The 15,185-nt window shown below is 36.9% G+C and overlaps 1 protein-coding gene across 1 annotated transcript in view; it reads left to right on the top strand.

Moving 5' to 3' along the window:
• MOXD1 (monooxygenase DBH like 1) overlaps positions 1-15,185 on the top strand; it is a 95,244-nt gene that overhangs the window by 30,271 nt on the left and 49,788 nt on the right. The gene's annotated exons all lie outside the window — the stretch shown is intronic.

Genomic DNA, 15,185 nt, shown 5'->3' with positions numbered 1-15,185 from the left:
GATGTAACAGTTCAACAGTTAGAATTTTTGGAATTACAATTTAAAATAATATATTTGTATATCAATAAATTCTATCCAGGAAGTTTACATTTCCCACAAATATTGTTTCATAATATATGCTTCATTGAAAATACTGCATATTTTCATAAAAGTAATTGTTACAGTATTTTTTTTGAAAATAGGAAAATGAGAAAATTGTAGTGGATTTCTACAGTATTGAAAAACACAGAATTGGGTAATAAAGCTAATTTACCTGTGGCATCTAATTCTTATCTAATTCTCACTTCCTTCAGGGGTAGGTCTCCCAAAACTTGCATCTAGTTAGTGAATGAACAGGTATTTTTAAAAACTTAGAGGTCCTTGGCTCTGTGCTAGGAATTGTTGGGAAATTCCATAGAGGTTGAATATATGATCCATGCTCTCAAAGAACCTACAGTGAGATTGTGGGAGATGTGGACAAGACACAAGAAGGAATAAGATAGAATTACATAGTGTACACAAAATACTGCAGACAGTCAGAAGGCCAGCTACTGCTGACTTTTTGTCGTCCCCTAGACTATGTGAACTCCGGGAGTTGGTGATGGACAGGGAGGCCTGGCGTGCTGCAATTCATGGGGTCGCAGAGTCGGACACAACTGAGCGACTGAACTGAACTGAGACTATGTGGTAAAGCAGTGTAGATACAAGAAAGGGAGAAGCTTCTAGATTCTAGAATCTAGAAGGAAACATGCAGGTTTAAAGAGCTCTTATATGGTGGTCTCTTTATGTAGTCGCAAGTAAGTCACTCTGGGGTAATGCTGCCTGCCCTTGTTTCCTCATCTGTGAAAAGGCAGTCAGTCATTCCATTTTTCCTGCCAACCTCAAAGCATTCTGGCAGAGATGGAAACATTGAGCACATTCTATAAAGTGATTTAAATTTGTTAATTTCTAATATATTTCTCCAGTGGCACAAATCTACCTTTTGTTTATAGAATGACTCATAACTACTCATAAGAGGCAAGAGGGGTAGGTTGGAGAATGATTATTGAATTAAATAAGTAGTCCTAAATATTTGTAGGATATTTTTACGATCAAATTTACCAACAGTGTGACTGTGGATGAGTCATTCACCTCCATGCAGTGTTAGTTTCTGTTTTTTGCTTGTGAACTGCTAAGTCACTTCAGTCATGTCCGACTCTGTGCGACCCCATAGACGGCAGCCCACCAGGCTTCCCCGTCCCTGGGATTCTCCAGGCAAGAACACCGGAGTGGGTTGCCATTTCCTTCTCCAAGGCATGAAAGTGAAAAGTGAAAGTGAAGTCGCTCAGTTGTGTCCGACTCTCAGCGACCCTATGGACTGCAGCCTTCCAGGCTCCTCCGTCCATGGGATTTTGCAGGCAAAAGTACTGGAGTGGGGTGCCATTAGTCTTATATGCTTAATAGTGCCGGAGTCCTTCCCTTAAACCAATGAAAAGCCTTTCTCAGAAAAGAGAATGTTATGCATGCTATGTGTCACTCTAGAAAATTGAACTGGAACCTGGCTTAAAGGTCAAGTATAAAACTATTGGTTAAGCACATGTTTCACAAAACAGGTCCTTGATTCATTTTTCAGCAAATGTTAATTGATAGGATGTGAAGTTCTTAACCACTTATATAAATGCATTTTTTTCTTGTTTTTATTAATGCTAATAATTAAGTTGAATGAAATAAAAACAACTGTCTACACTTAAGGGATGGCAGTATATGTTCTGACCCTCTGTGTAGGGTATTTGCTTGGTACCTCATCTAAGAATTCTTAGTTTTCCCATTACAAGCATATTATAGTAATGCTCTATTATCTAAGGATATGCTTAGAATTAAGTACTTTTGGGTTCACATTGCTGTTTCAAAAGTATAAAGAGGAATCTCAGTGACTTGAAAGACTTTGGAAGTCTTTTTTTTTTTTTTTTTCATGTTTAGGGATCTGTAAGAGGACAAAAATTCTTTACCCTGAACAAGAGGGGTTTTGAGTGAGGGAGGGTAGCAGATTGGTGAGCAGAGCTTATACAAACTTTTGTGGTTGCAAGGCAGAAGGTTGGTGACTAAAATTTAAACTCAGTTACTTCTCATGAATGGGGCTCCCTTGTTGCCTTAGTGGTAAAGAGTCTGCCTGCCAATGCAGCAGATGCAAGTTTGATCCCTGGGTTGGGAAGATCCCCTCCAGGAGGAAATGGCAACTCATTCCAGTATTCTTGCCGGAAAATCTCATGGACAGAGGAGCCTGGTTGGCTATAGTCCATAGGGTCACAAAGAATCGGACATGACTTAGTGACTGAGCAACACACACAAAAAATTATTTGCTACTAAAAGTATGAAATAATAAGGTAAGTTATTTGTAAAATTATAAAATAAGAAAGGAAAATAACAATCTACAGGAAAGATTGGGTTATGATATAAATTATTGATGGTTCCAATTCACTTGTGATTCCATTTTACTGATTTATATTTTGATGATAGCAAACAAAGTTGAAAATTATGACTTGAAAATGTTGATGTTGTCTGATGCATATACAGAGATTGTGAAAAAAAAATTCTTGGTAAATTATATTAAAACCACACTTCTCATAGGAGATCATCTCTGTGATTCCTTCTTGAGATTCACCCTCCAGCTTATCTCTTCATATTTAAGCATGACCCTATTTGAGCTTTGCCAAATAGGTGACATTACCCCAAATTTAAAATTTTTTAGAGGAAGTGATTCTTTCCATTCTCTTTTGTTGTTGTTCAGTCGGTCAGTCATGTTCAACTCTGTGACCCCATGGATGCATCATGTCAGGCTTCCCTGTCCTTCACCATCTCCTGCTCCCAGAGCTTGCTCAAACATGTCCATTGAGTCGGTGATGCCATCCAACAATCTCATCCTCTTGTTGTCCCCTCCTCATCCTGCCTCCACTCTCTTTAGTTGGTATAATATCATTATCACAATTAATAATTGGATATACTCTGCTAGATGCTGGGGCTATCAGTTTTTTTGAGGAGCTTTTCGTGTCAGTGGATTCTCCCCATAAACTAAACTCCTCATTCATCTGTTTAAATCTGATGTCTTAATCAATTTAATAAATAGTTGTTGATGGCTTATTATGTTAAAGAGGAGGAAAAAGAAAGACATCCAGGTTGAATCATCATCCTTAGTCATCTCCCCTTAAAGGAGATGTCTCCCTAGTAGGAAGGCAGTAGGTAGGTTTTGCATTTGGATGGGCCAGGTTTGAATCCTTCTTTCCATTACTCATTGAACAGCAGGAAAGTTATTCATCAGGTACGTAAAACTCAGTTTCAAGATTTAAATAGAAACAGTGCTTTCCTAATGGTATTGTTTAGAATAAAGATTAAATAACAGGCTTAAAAAATTTTTATTAGCACTTGCTACAGTATCCAATAGAGGACTCTTAATAAATTCAATTTCTATTATCAGTCTATGTATTTTCAGTTTTGCTTTCCAAACAACTTTTCATTGAAAACTGCTATTTTTGTCTGATGGCCCAGAAAAGGAAGAGCATCGTGCTAGAAGGTTGACTATTGCTGAGTTTTAAGAGAGGATTTCTTTTACTAGCTGTGTGATCATGGGCAAATTATTTACTGTCCTGTACCTCAGCTTTCTCATCTGGAGAAATGGACATACTAGTTCTCCTCTAAGAGAGCTGTTATGACCGTTAATCAAAGGAGTTTAATATTTGTAATTTAGAACAGTGCCTGGCACACAGCATTTGTTAAATAAAGTAGCTAAATAAAATTATGTTGATCACTATTGATACACAGTTGCTAATCTGTTGAACATCTTGTTAGGTTTCTGGGTTCCTGTGGGATTCTAAACCAGCCAACCTTTTCCAGACAGAATCCTAAATAAAACCTGGATTGTCACTTATTTCATTTAGGCAGGCCACTCAGAACTTTCTGCTCTGGAAAAATTGAAATTGAGTGAAAAAAACACTCTTATCTCTCTCTTCTTCAGCGGTAGACACAAGGAGGGAAATCCTATGCTTTCTACTTGCTACTGGACAGCATATCTTTTATTGCCATTAAATTAGAAGCTGCTGCTCTTTTCCGTTGGTGGCATTCATAAATCTGTGTGGTTTAATTTGGGGGAATGTTTCCTGGGATAAGGAAATCTAAGCACGATTGACATTGAATACCCATGAAATGTCCTTGAAGCCAGAGTACTGTATACCCATGAAATGTCACTCAAAAATCAATTTTCCTATGCTAGACACACAGCATGAAACCGTGACTTTATACACGATATTAAATGAACACTGCTGCCCATTTTCCCTATCACATTCATTCCTTCTTCTTTCTTAAATGAAAGGACACCATCAAATGGAAAAATTTAACATTAACACATTCTGAAACATCAAGTGTGATAGCGTGTCTCTATTTCTGAAAATGTGTAAGACTTCAAAGCCAAATTTAGTAAAATGTGGGAATTCTCAGTGTCAAACTACATAATTTGACAACTGTTAGAGTGATTTCTTTTTAGTCTACTTCCTTTTGTTCCCCCTGAAATGATATTTCAAAATATATTTTAACTGGTATGATTTTTCCCCCTGATAGAAATAGCATTTTGGTTTGTCATCAGGATGCTTTTACACGGACTCCATGCTTTAGTTCTCATTCTTTCACTGTGTGTTTACCTTCTGTTTCACTTTATTCTGTGGCAGACTAGTAGGTATTTATTATTGACCATTGACTGAACAATTGTTTGTATTTTCATCCATTTTCATTCCAACTCCATAGTACTTGTTCAGGTTTTCTGTTTCCCTTTTATCTTTTACTAATTTAACCATATTTCCTAAAGGCAAGCTTTGGCTTTTCAGATAGATTTATTTCGTATGTTGAAAAAAATTAATTTTAAAAGTATGCTTTGTGTAAAAATACTTTGCATTCCTCTTAAATAGTTTGCAACACTGTATTTGGTTATTTGGCTCAAACGGTAAAGCGTCTGCCTACAATGCAGGAGACTGGGGTTCAATCCTTGGGTTGGGAAGATCTCCTGGAGAAGGAAATGGCAACCCACTCCAGTATCTTGCCTGGAAAATCCCATAGAAGGAGGAGTCTGGTGGGTTACAGTCCATGGGGTCGCAAAGAGTCGGACAAGACTGAGTGACTTCACTTTCACTTTCCTTTGACGTTTCTTAACATCAGTGTATGACCATTGACATCTGTGAATTTTATCACAATTGACAAGACGGATGATTTTTGACCTTCTGGGAAAAAAAGATCATGTGGTAAAGTCATAAGAATCCTCTTCTTTGGGATTTTGTCATCCAAAATTTACAAATACCAAAATAATATTACCTTTATATCCAAATATATCTGAAATGTTATATATCTTTTATCTACCAGAGAAGAGTTGAAAATACTTGGGTGTTTACTATAACAGTCTGAAACTATAACTTGGGACAGAAGTTGATAGGAGCACCGCCCCTAACAATAATGAATTGACTCAAAGTAGCGCATTTTAAAGATTGTTGACTTAGATTCTCAGTGTTGCCAAGTTCTTTCTAGATCCTCTTGGGTTACATAGACTACAAAAACACTGGAGATTGTCTAGCTACATGGGTGTTCTTAATAGCCACTAGAGTGGAGGTAATTGAATTCACTTTGAAAGCATGTCTTTTCATGGAAGTGATTTATTGTTAACTCTGTCACTAATTAGCTTTCTGACCCTAGAGAAAGTACTTAACCTCGCCCTGATCCTCAAATTCCTTGTCTATAAGATAAAGGGATTGGACCAGATGATTTCAATTGGCTCTTTTTTACTTCTAAGTATCTATGACTTGCTGAAAACTAAAACTGAAATCTGTGTGGGGGTTTGGATGCCCTGTGGTGTGACTTCCTGATACCCCTGATTCTCACCATCCCTGAGCAGGTGCTCCAGGGTGAAAATGCTTTGGACCCCATTGCCTCCTTTGATGTTAAAAGTCCTCCTTTTTAAAGTTAAAAGTCTCCTTCTTTAGTCCCTTGGTCATGGGCTCTCTTATTCTTTTTTTAAATTAATTTTTATTGGCGTACAGTTGCTTTACAATGTTGTGTTAGTTTCTACCATATAGCAAAGTTAATCAGCTTTATATATATATATATCCCCTCTATTTGGGATTTCCTTCCCATTTAAGTCACCATAGAGCACTGAGTTCCCTGAGCTCTACAGTAGGTTCTCATTAGTTGTCTATTTTATACATAATATCAGTAGTGTGTATATGTCAATCCCAACCTCCCAGTTCACCCCACCCCTTTCCCTCCCACCCCTTAGTGTTCATACGCTTGTTCTCTTCATCTGTGTCTCTATTTCTGCTTTGCAAATGAGATCATCTATACCATTTTTCTAGATTCTACATATATACACTAATATATGATATTTGTTTTTCTCTTTCTGACTTACTTCACTCAGTATAACAGTCTCAAAGTCCATCCACATCTCTAACTCTTAGCATATACTCTGAGGCTTAGGTTTCCATCTATAAAGAGGATAACAATAGTACTTATCTCAAATGGTAGCTGTCATTACCAAATGAGACATTATGTGTAGAGTTCTTACGTGTTTGGCACGTAGCTCAGTAAATACTAGCTATATTCCCAGTTTACTTTGGTTTTCAGATACCTCTAAATCTTGGAAATAATCCAAATAAAATAATTTAAATAAATAAACAATGAAATAAATCTACATATTGGGAATAACATCCTTTTAAAAATAATAAGGATTGAAATTAAGAATGGCAGGGTGAGGAAGGCTCATAGGTTGGCACAGCACCCACGATGGACTCTGGAGATAGGTAAGGGTTGTGTTCTAATTCAGTTTTTCATTAACTGAATGATCCGGGAAAACTAAACTCTGTGTGCATCTTCAGTTGTGAGGCAGGAAAAATAATTTCCAGTAAAGATGAAATGATTACAAGTGAAAACACCTGTTCCATAATTGGCTCATAATTGCTTGTTTTCTTCTCTTGATGGGGATTATAGAGATGGATGACTATAAATTCATCTAGTATTTTCTCATACTTAAAGTCAGGATTGCCCTGAAACCATGGTAGGCAGTAAGTCTCTATTTTATTTTGACGAAAAGATTCCTTGGGAATTAGATTTCATAGCTTGCTTCCATTATTCTAAACCAAATGAAATCTAAGCTAATTTCCTCCTGTTCTTGTCTTACTAAGGATAAAAACCAGCTGGTGACTAACCTCTGGGAAATATTCTTTTACATTCTTAGATCGCCCATTAACTTTCCACTCTATGGCCTTAAAAATTTTCCACAGACATAAAAAGATAGTTATTCTTCTTTGTTGCTCTTCTGCCACCCAACTCTACACCCAATCTACTATATCTTTTTTTAAAAAATAGTCCAAAAGTTTGGATTGCAGAATTGAAAAGCATTAGCTCATTTATTGATAATTATTGGCTATAAAAGTTGGTAAATATTTTGATTAACAGCATTTCTTTTGAAATACTATTAAGAAGGAATTCCCTGGTGGTTCAGTCATTAGGACTCTGTGCTTTCACTGCAGGGGCACAGGTTCCATCCCTGGTCAGGGGAACTAAGATCCATGCAGCCTTAGCAATAAATAAATAGAAATTTTTTAAAAAATGGAGTACTAAAATATTTAGGTTCGATTCTAGATGTTGATGGCACAATAAGATTAAGAAATGTGGAAATATTAATATATGAATGACTTTACTTATATACAAAGAAGTACGTAAGTAAAATATTTTTTTGCTACCTGAGATAAATTATCTTGTTGGATTTTCACAGCCTCCCTTTAACACCACTTTCCAGATGAACACAGTGAGGCATGGCATGCATAAAGAACTTGCTTAACATTACACAAGGTCTATGAAACAGAGGCAAGATTAAACACAGGTCTTCATAGCAAAGCTAGTAGATCTTTCTCTCTACAATACTACTAGCCCAGGCATTATGGTTTTTCTGGGTGATCTATGCCAATGGGAGCCTCCCCAGTGCTCAGCGGTAAAGAATCCCCCTGCAATGCAGGAGACCCAGGTTCAATCCCTGGGTCAGGAAGATCCCCTGGAGGAGGTCATGGCACCCACTCCAGTATTCTTGCCTGGAGAATTCCCATGGACAGAGGAGCCTGATGGGCTACAGTCCATAGCATCTCAAGGAGATGGACATGACTGAGTGACTGAGCACACATGCATGCATATGCCAATGAAACATAAATACTACTAGCCCAGGCCTTTCTAGGTGATATATGCCAATGGAACTTAATTTGAATAAGCTCCTCAGTATCCAGGCTGAGGATACTTTTGTATCCTATAAGATCTGTTCCTAGACAGAACCTTCCATAAATATCAGTATAAAGGTCCTGGGAACTGAGTTAGAAAAGATTTGCGTTAGGTTGACTAGGTGAAGGATTATGCACGTGAGTACAATAAGGCACAGAATGTTAGATCTCTGAGATGATGTTAGGGAGAAAGGAACTGGAAATAATTTCAGCGGGAAGAAATGCTACCTGTCTTGTAGCATAAGGATAATTGGAAACAAGCCCATAGCCTTCTGTATAAGCTGAGTTACAGTCCTCTTTGGATTAAGTGAAAAAAATGGTAATGACTTATTTTATTCTCTTTCACTGTATAAAAAGAGACTTGTGAGAAAAAAATACCAACATTTTCATCTGGAAGTTAAATGTATGGCAAAATGCCTAGAGAGCAAGGACCCTAAAAGCAAGAAGAGCCCTGTTGTTGGAGAGAGGTCTAGAAATGTTGGTCTCTCAATGACCTAAGAATCAGTCTGAGTGTGGGTTCTAATCCTGCAGTAAACATTGGTCAGCTGATCAGTCATGTGTCTGCATCACAGTGCTTCTCAAAAGATAGAGTTCACGTAAACAACCCAACTCAAAGGCTATAAATCCATATAACTGAGAGATTGTCCTAAGTGATCTTGAACCCTTAAAATTCTATGGCTAGTTAAATATTGAAATTTAAAAAATTGGAAATGTATCAAATAAATGGATACATTCATAAAGTTTGTAAGATAAACTAATAAAAAGTTATGCTAAAAATTACAAAAGGAGTGAAGATAATTTGTGTATATTTCCATGGGATATAACACACCAATTTTGCTTTGATGTCTATTTTCAATGTAAGGAAATTGTATACATATCAAAACAGGATGTCATCCATTAATGACATCCTTTTTAATGCAACACTGAAATTTCTTACAGTTTTTATGAATGGAGCTTTTAGTAAAATGGCACTAGTCGTAAAGAATCTGCCTGCCAATGCAGGAGATGCAAGAGACACAGGTTCGGTCCCTGGGTCAGGAAGATCCTCTGGAGAAGGAAATGGCAACCCACTCCACTATTATCGCTTATAAAGTCCCATGGACAGAGGAGCTTGATGGGCTATAGTCCATGGGGTTGCAAAGAGTCAGACATGACTGAGTGACTGAACACATTACAACAGAAAAAATTATGTATGTGCTAGAAATTCAGTTTAAATAAGAGTTATTTACTATTCAAGTTTATAAACTCAAATTAAAGAATAGTTTTATACAATCCTGATCAAGTGATAAAAGATTGCACTGTTGTGGATCTTTATCAAACCTTTCACTACATTTGAAATGAATGTATTTTTATGTCAAAAAATTCAGAATATACCTGATTTTAATAATATATATATTTTATGAAGAAGAATATTATGCTCATATATCAAAAAAAGTTATGGTTGAGTCTTGCTTCATTGCATAATTGTTTTTCTAGATTCATAACCTAGGGTACACATTAGAACCATCTGGATAGAATCTTTAGGGATAGAGTCCAGACTTTTATGTTGCTGTCATTTGCACAAGTTCCCCGATGATCTTCAAACAAATCCCATGGTTGAGAACCAGTGTTTTATATTTATTAAAATTTCCCAGGAGACCATATTTAAATTATATTTTATAGCACCTAGTAAAGTGCTCTTCATATTACATAGCATCCATGCATATTTTTATAGTTATACACTGTTTTAATTAACAACTGTTGTAAAAATTGAACACACATCAAATGTCTCCCATTGAAATGCACTGTTGTCTGCACATGAAGAAGACTTAAGCAATTTATGGTTTTGAGATAGTTTGTTCCTGATGCATTGCATATTTCTTTGTGGAAGTGGAGAGGCGAAAACACCAGCTGTTTCCTGGAACCACAGCTGACTTTCATTATAAAATTTCAACGAACTAATTCAGATATAAGGGATACTTTCTTCTATGAAGGGAAAAGGTTTATGTTCTAGTGGAACATATACATCAAGTTAACTCTGTACATTAACGTTTATAATGTAATGGATCCATTTTAGAAACTGTATACGGAAGGCCACCTTGCTGACTTTTGAATGCATTCCATTACCAACAAAGAGATATCTTTTCATCCGTGTAATCTCACTGAATTGCTCTGTGTGGAATCATAAATATTAACTAAAGTCCGGACCATGTAAATAACTTAATAAGTACATAAATGCTACCAAAAGCCTCTCAGCCTTTCACTTAATGTGAGGAAGTCTTACGAATATAGAAGAGGTATTTTGTTCGTGGCATATTTCAGAAATCAGGTGTGGACTTAATACACTATATGCTTAATCAGTGAGAAGTAGTCCTTCAAACTACCCTGTAAATCTCAAAGAATTATCAGTGAGTGTTTAGTGAGTACCCACTTCGGACAAGCTATGTCTTTTGTCAAATACAAGGTGATATAAGACATGGCCTTTCACCCCAGTGATCTAGTCTAGATGGGGAGAAGAGATGCACACGTGAATGAGAGAGAAACCCTAAAGCTGGCAAGTGAACATTGCTGTCTAACGACATAGTACAGGCAGTCAAGGTGAAAAGAAAGGAGTGAAGGTCTGGGCACGGTCCCACGCCATATGGAAAGAATCATCTTGGGAGAGTACAACCAGATGGATCTTAGGTAAGAATCCAGGTGTGGTGAGGATGACCAGGAGACAACCTCTGGTTTATGTGCTTAAGCGCCAATATAAAATTAGACGAAAGACACTTACTGAAAACATCATACATTCTGTGAGTCACCAATCCTCATAAAACAGCCTAGGAAATAGGTAGTATTATTATCCTTATTTTACAGATGAGGAAACTGAAGCCCAGAGAAGTAAGTTGCTCATTGCTGGTACTTTTCCTGTTTATATGCTTTTCCCCAAGGAAGAAGTATATTTTAAAAATAAACGTGGACGAGCACTTTTGCTGAGTTAATCTCAAAATATGACTATTTAGGCCCATGGCAAAAAACAATCATTAGCTGAAAAATAGGATTCTTGCTTCAGCAGTAAAGTTTTGAAGTTGGTCTGTGCAGAAGTTTCCATCTGGTCCCACATGTGGCAAATAATCCTCGATGCTCCAGCCAACATCTGTCTGGGCTACAGCCGGCTAGCAGCTGCCGGCTGAACTTTAAATCCATAGTCTGGTTATGTTAGATTAGAATGCAGAATCCCAGCGGTTACTTGTTGTCAGGGTAACTGCATTTTTTGATCAGAGAATGCCTTCACCATACCACACCAAAGCCCCTCATGTGAAATATTGAAAGGGACTGTAGACTGTGGCTTTCACTACCTAAATGGGGTCACTGATTTTATCTTGAATGATACTATTGTGTAGCTTTACCCCCAGTCATGAACTTACAGTTTTACTTATGTTAAAACTCTGGGTAGTTGCGTCATGCCCTCCAAAATAGAAACCAAGGCTACCTCTTAATTGCACACACATGCATACAAGCATTTAGTTCTTTAAAGAAAAGCTGCAGACAGTTCCTCGGAAGAGAGTGATGGCCTTTCAGTTCTTGTGGAAATGAGAGGTCTTCCCTAAGAGTTCTAGTCACTGTAGGGTGGCTTGACTACTGAGGTTGCTGGACGTCCATTCCCATTGTCAACGTCAATCATGTTTCCCCAGTAGTTTACAAGTATGTAGTATGTGTAGGCTTCTTTATACAAGAGGTTTGTATGACTTAGTTCCTCATTTTATATAATCATGGACCTGATAAGGATCTCAAGAGAGAGTTTATTCATTTATTGCCTGAGATTTGAAAAAATACTGCTTTGAAACCACTCTCCAAAGAAGAATATTTCTCATAGTTATTAAAAATTTCCAAATCTATCTTTATTCATGAAATTGGATATTTCCTCCATGATAGCTGATCTTAACATCATAACTTCAAGGCAAAATTAGTTCTTTTGAATGGAAACAACACAGTTTTTCATCACATCAATAAATACGGTGTTATTTATTATGCTGTTATTGAATATGCTTCTCTCACGTTTTATGATATTGGTATCAGTATATGTTGTTGTTGTTCAGTTACTAAGTCGTATCTGATTCTTTGTGACCCCATGAAGTGCAACACGCCAGGCTTCCCTGTCCTTCACTATTTCCCTGATTTTGCTCAAACTCATCCCATTGAGTCCATGATGCCATCCAACCATCTCATCCTCTGTCGTGCCCTTCTCCTCCTGCCTTCAGTCTTTCCCAGCATCAGGATCTTTTCCAATGAGTCTGCTCTTCTCATCAAGTGGCCAAAATATTGGAGCTTCAGCTTCAGCACCAGTCCTTCCAATGAATATTCAGTGTTCATTTCCTTTAGGATTGACTGGTTTGATCTCCTTGCTGTCCAAGGGACTCTCAAGAGTCTTCTCCAGCAACAGAGTTCAAAAGCATCAATTCTTCGGCTCTCAGCTTTCTTTATGATCCAGCTCTGACATCTATGACTACTGGAAAAACCACAGCTTTGACTATATGGACCTGCAAAATGGAGACAATGATTCTTGTCTTTTCAATATTATTCTGAAAGTGCTTTAAAAATACTGATTTTAGAAAACAAATATGGGTTGATTGGTCCTAATGTTCCAGCCACTGTGCTAAGTACTGTTAATACTTATACTGTTTTGCAGAGGAGGAAGCTAAGGTTCAGAAAATTTACATGTCTTTCCTAATGTTACAGAGGATTTAGTATTATAAAACATATTCACTTAGCAGTGGGAGCTTACAGAATATATTTAACTTATACATACCAAAGTTTCAAGGACCCTGTCTTTGCAGTCACTTAGAGCTGGTTTCAAATCCTGGCTCTCCCATTTACCATTTGTGTGACCTTTGTTGTTGTCCAGTCACTAAGTTACATCTGACTTTTTGTGATTCCATGGACTGTAGTATTCTGGACTTCCCTGTCCTTCACTGTCTCCTGAAGTTTGCTCAAACTCGTGTCCATTGAATTGGTGATGCCCTCCAACCACTGTGTCCTCTGTCATCCCCTTCTCCTGCTCCCTTCAGTCTTTCCCAGCATCAGGGCCTTTTCCAATGAGTTGGCTCTTTGTGTCAGGTGGCCAAAGTATTGGAGCTTCAGCTTCAGCATCAGCCCTTCCAGTGAATAGTCAGGATTGATTTCCTTTAGGATTGACTGGTTTGATCTTCTTGCTGTCCAAGAGCCTCTCAAGAGTCTTCCCAAGCACCACAATTTAAAAGCATCAATTCTTCAGTGCTTGGCTTTCTTTATGATCGAACTCTCACATTCGTACAAGACTACTGGAAAAACCATAGTTTTGACTATATGAATCTTTCTTGGCAAAGTGATATCTCTCCTTTTTAATACTCTGTCTAGGTTTGTTATAGCTTTCCTTCCAAGGAGCAAGTGTCTTTATTTCATGGCTGCAGTCACCGTCCGCAGTGATTTTGGAGTACAAGAAAATAAAGTCTCTCAGTCTTTCTACTTTTTTGCCAATCTATTTGCCATGAAGTGATGGGACTGGATGTCATGATCTTAGTTTTTGAATGTTGAGTTTTATGCCAGTTTTTAACTCTCCTCTTTCACTGTCATCCAGCTCTTTAGTTCCTCTTCACTTTCTGTCATTAGGATGGTATCATCTGCATATCTGAAATTGTTGACTTTTCTCCCAGCACTCTTGATTCCAGCTTGTGCTTCATCCAGCCCGGCATTTCACATGATGTACTCTGCATAGAAGTTAAATAAGCAAGGTGATAATATACAGCCTTGATGTACTCTTTGTCCAATTTTGAGCCAGTCCATTGTTCCATGTATGGTTCAAACTGTTGCTCTTGTCCTGCATACAGGTTTCTCAGGAGACAGGTAAGGTGGTCTGGTATTCCCATCTCTTTAAGAGTTTTCCACAGTGTGACCTTGAGTGAGTTAAACAGAATTCTGAACGTCACCTTCTTCATTGGCAAAATGGAGATACTCATAGATTAATTATCTGAAAATGTGTATAAAGCACCTGATATAAAGGCATTTTTTACTCTGACAAAAACTTCTGTTTGCTTTCATCAACATTTATTTCATGGTTGCAGAAAATGCAGTCTCATGAAAAAAAACTGCCTTTCTCATCCAGTTAATTAATTGAAACTGGGATTCAAACTTAGGTCATAAATTCAAAATTGCTGTTACTTATCTCTTTTTCAACATACGAAATAAAATACAATTTTACAGTAAAAAAATACACCCAGGGTTTGTAACCGTTTCTAACCTGTCATCTTTCAATAATCTCTAATGAAATAATTTATAGAGCTTTTGAAAAAACTCTAAATTAATGAATAATTACATCCAAGTAATTTAGAGCAGGTGTGAAACTCACTTTGATATCATTGACTTTTTTGAGACATTAAAATGAAGAGAACATTGAAATATATTTGTTTATAGCCAAGAGGATTTCATATTATATATTGGTCCTTTATAATTTGCTATTCACTATTTCTGCTATCTTCACTTTTATTTCTGTATTCATTTTTAAGATAAAGCTTGATTCTTACAAGAACTAGGCTGCCAAATGTATCTTATTTGTTACTTAAGGAAAACTCCCATTTCTAGAAGTTGTAAGATTCACAAATGAATCAAACTTACAAGGTTAGGGAACTAAGTTTTTTTTTTAATGATAAACAGGAAATGTCAGTACTCTGAGTAATATTTTCCACTCATATAGCAAATAAATTTTCCAATGGATTTTTGGATTGGTCACTTTATGCAAAATATATTTGTTCCAAGTGCTAAAAGATATTTTATAGAAAGCTTTATTCTTCTGCTTGAATTAATAGCATACGATATTTATGTGATAAGATGTCCTCCTGGACTGGCCTTTAATAATCTTGAAAAGAGATCACAACTATTAAAATTTTGTCCCTCATTATTTGAAAGATTAAGGAGTTTGTTCTGTGCACTGTTTCT

The sequence above is a fragment of the Bubalus kerabau genome, chromosome 9 (assembly GCF_029407905.1).
Source record: "Bubalus kerabau isolate K-KA32 ecotype Philippines breed swamp buffalo chromosome 9, PCC_UOA_SB_1v2, whole genome shotgun sequence".
Classification (NCBI taxonomy): Eukaryota; Metazoa; Chordata; class Mammalia; order Artiodactyla; family Bovidae; genus Bubalus; species Bubalus kerabau.
The sequence above is the reverse complement of the archived record's forward strand: the minus strand, read 5'-3'. Positions and strand labels throughout refer to the sequence as shown.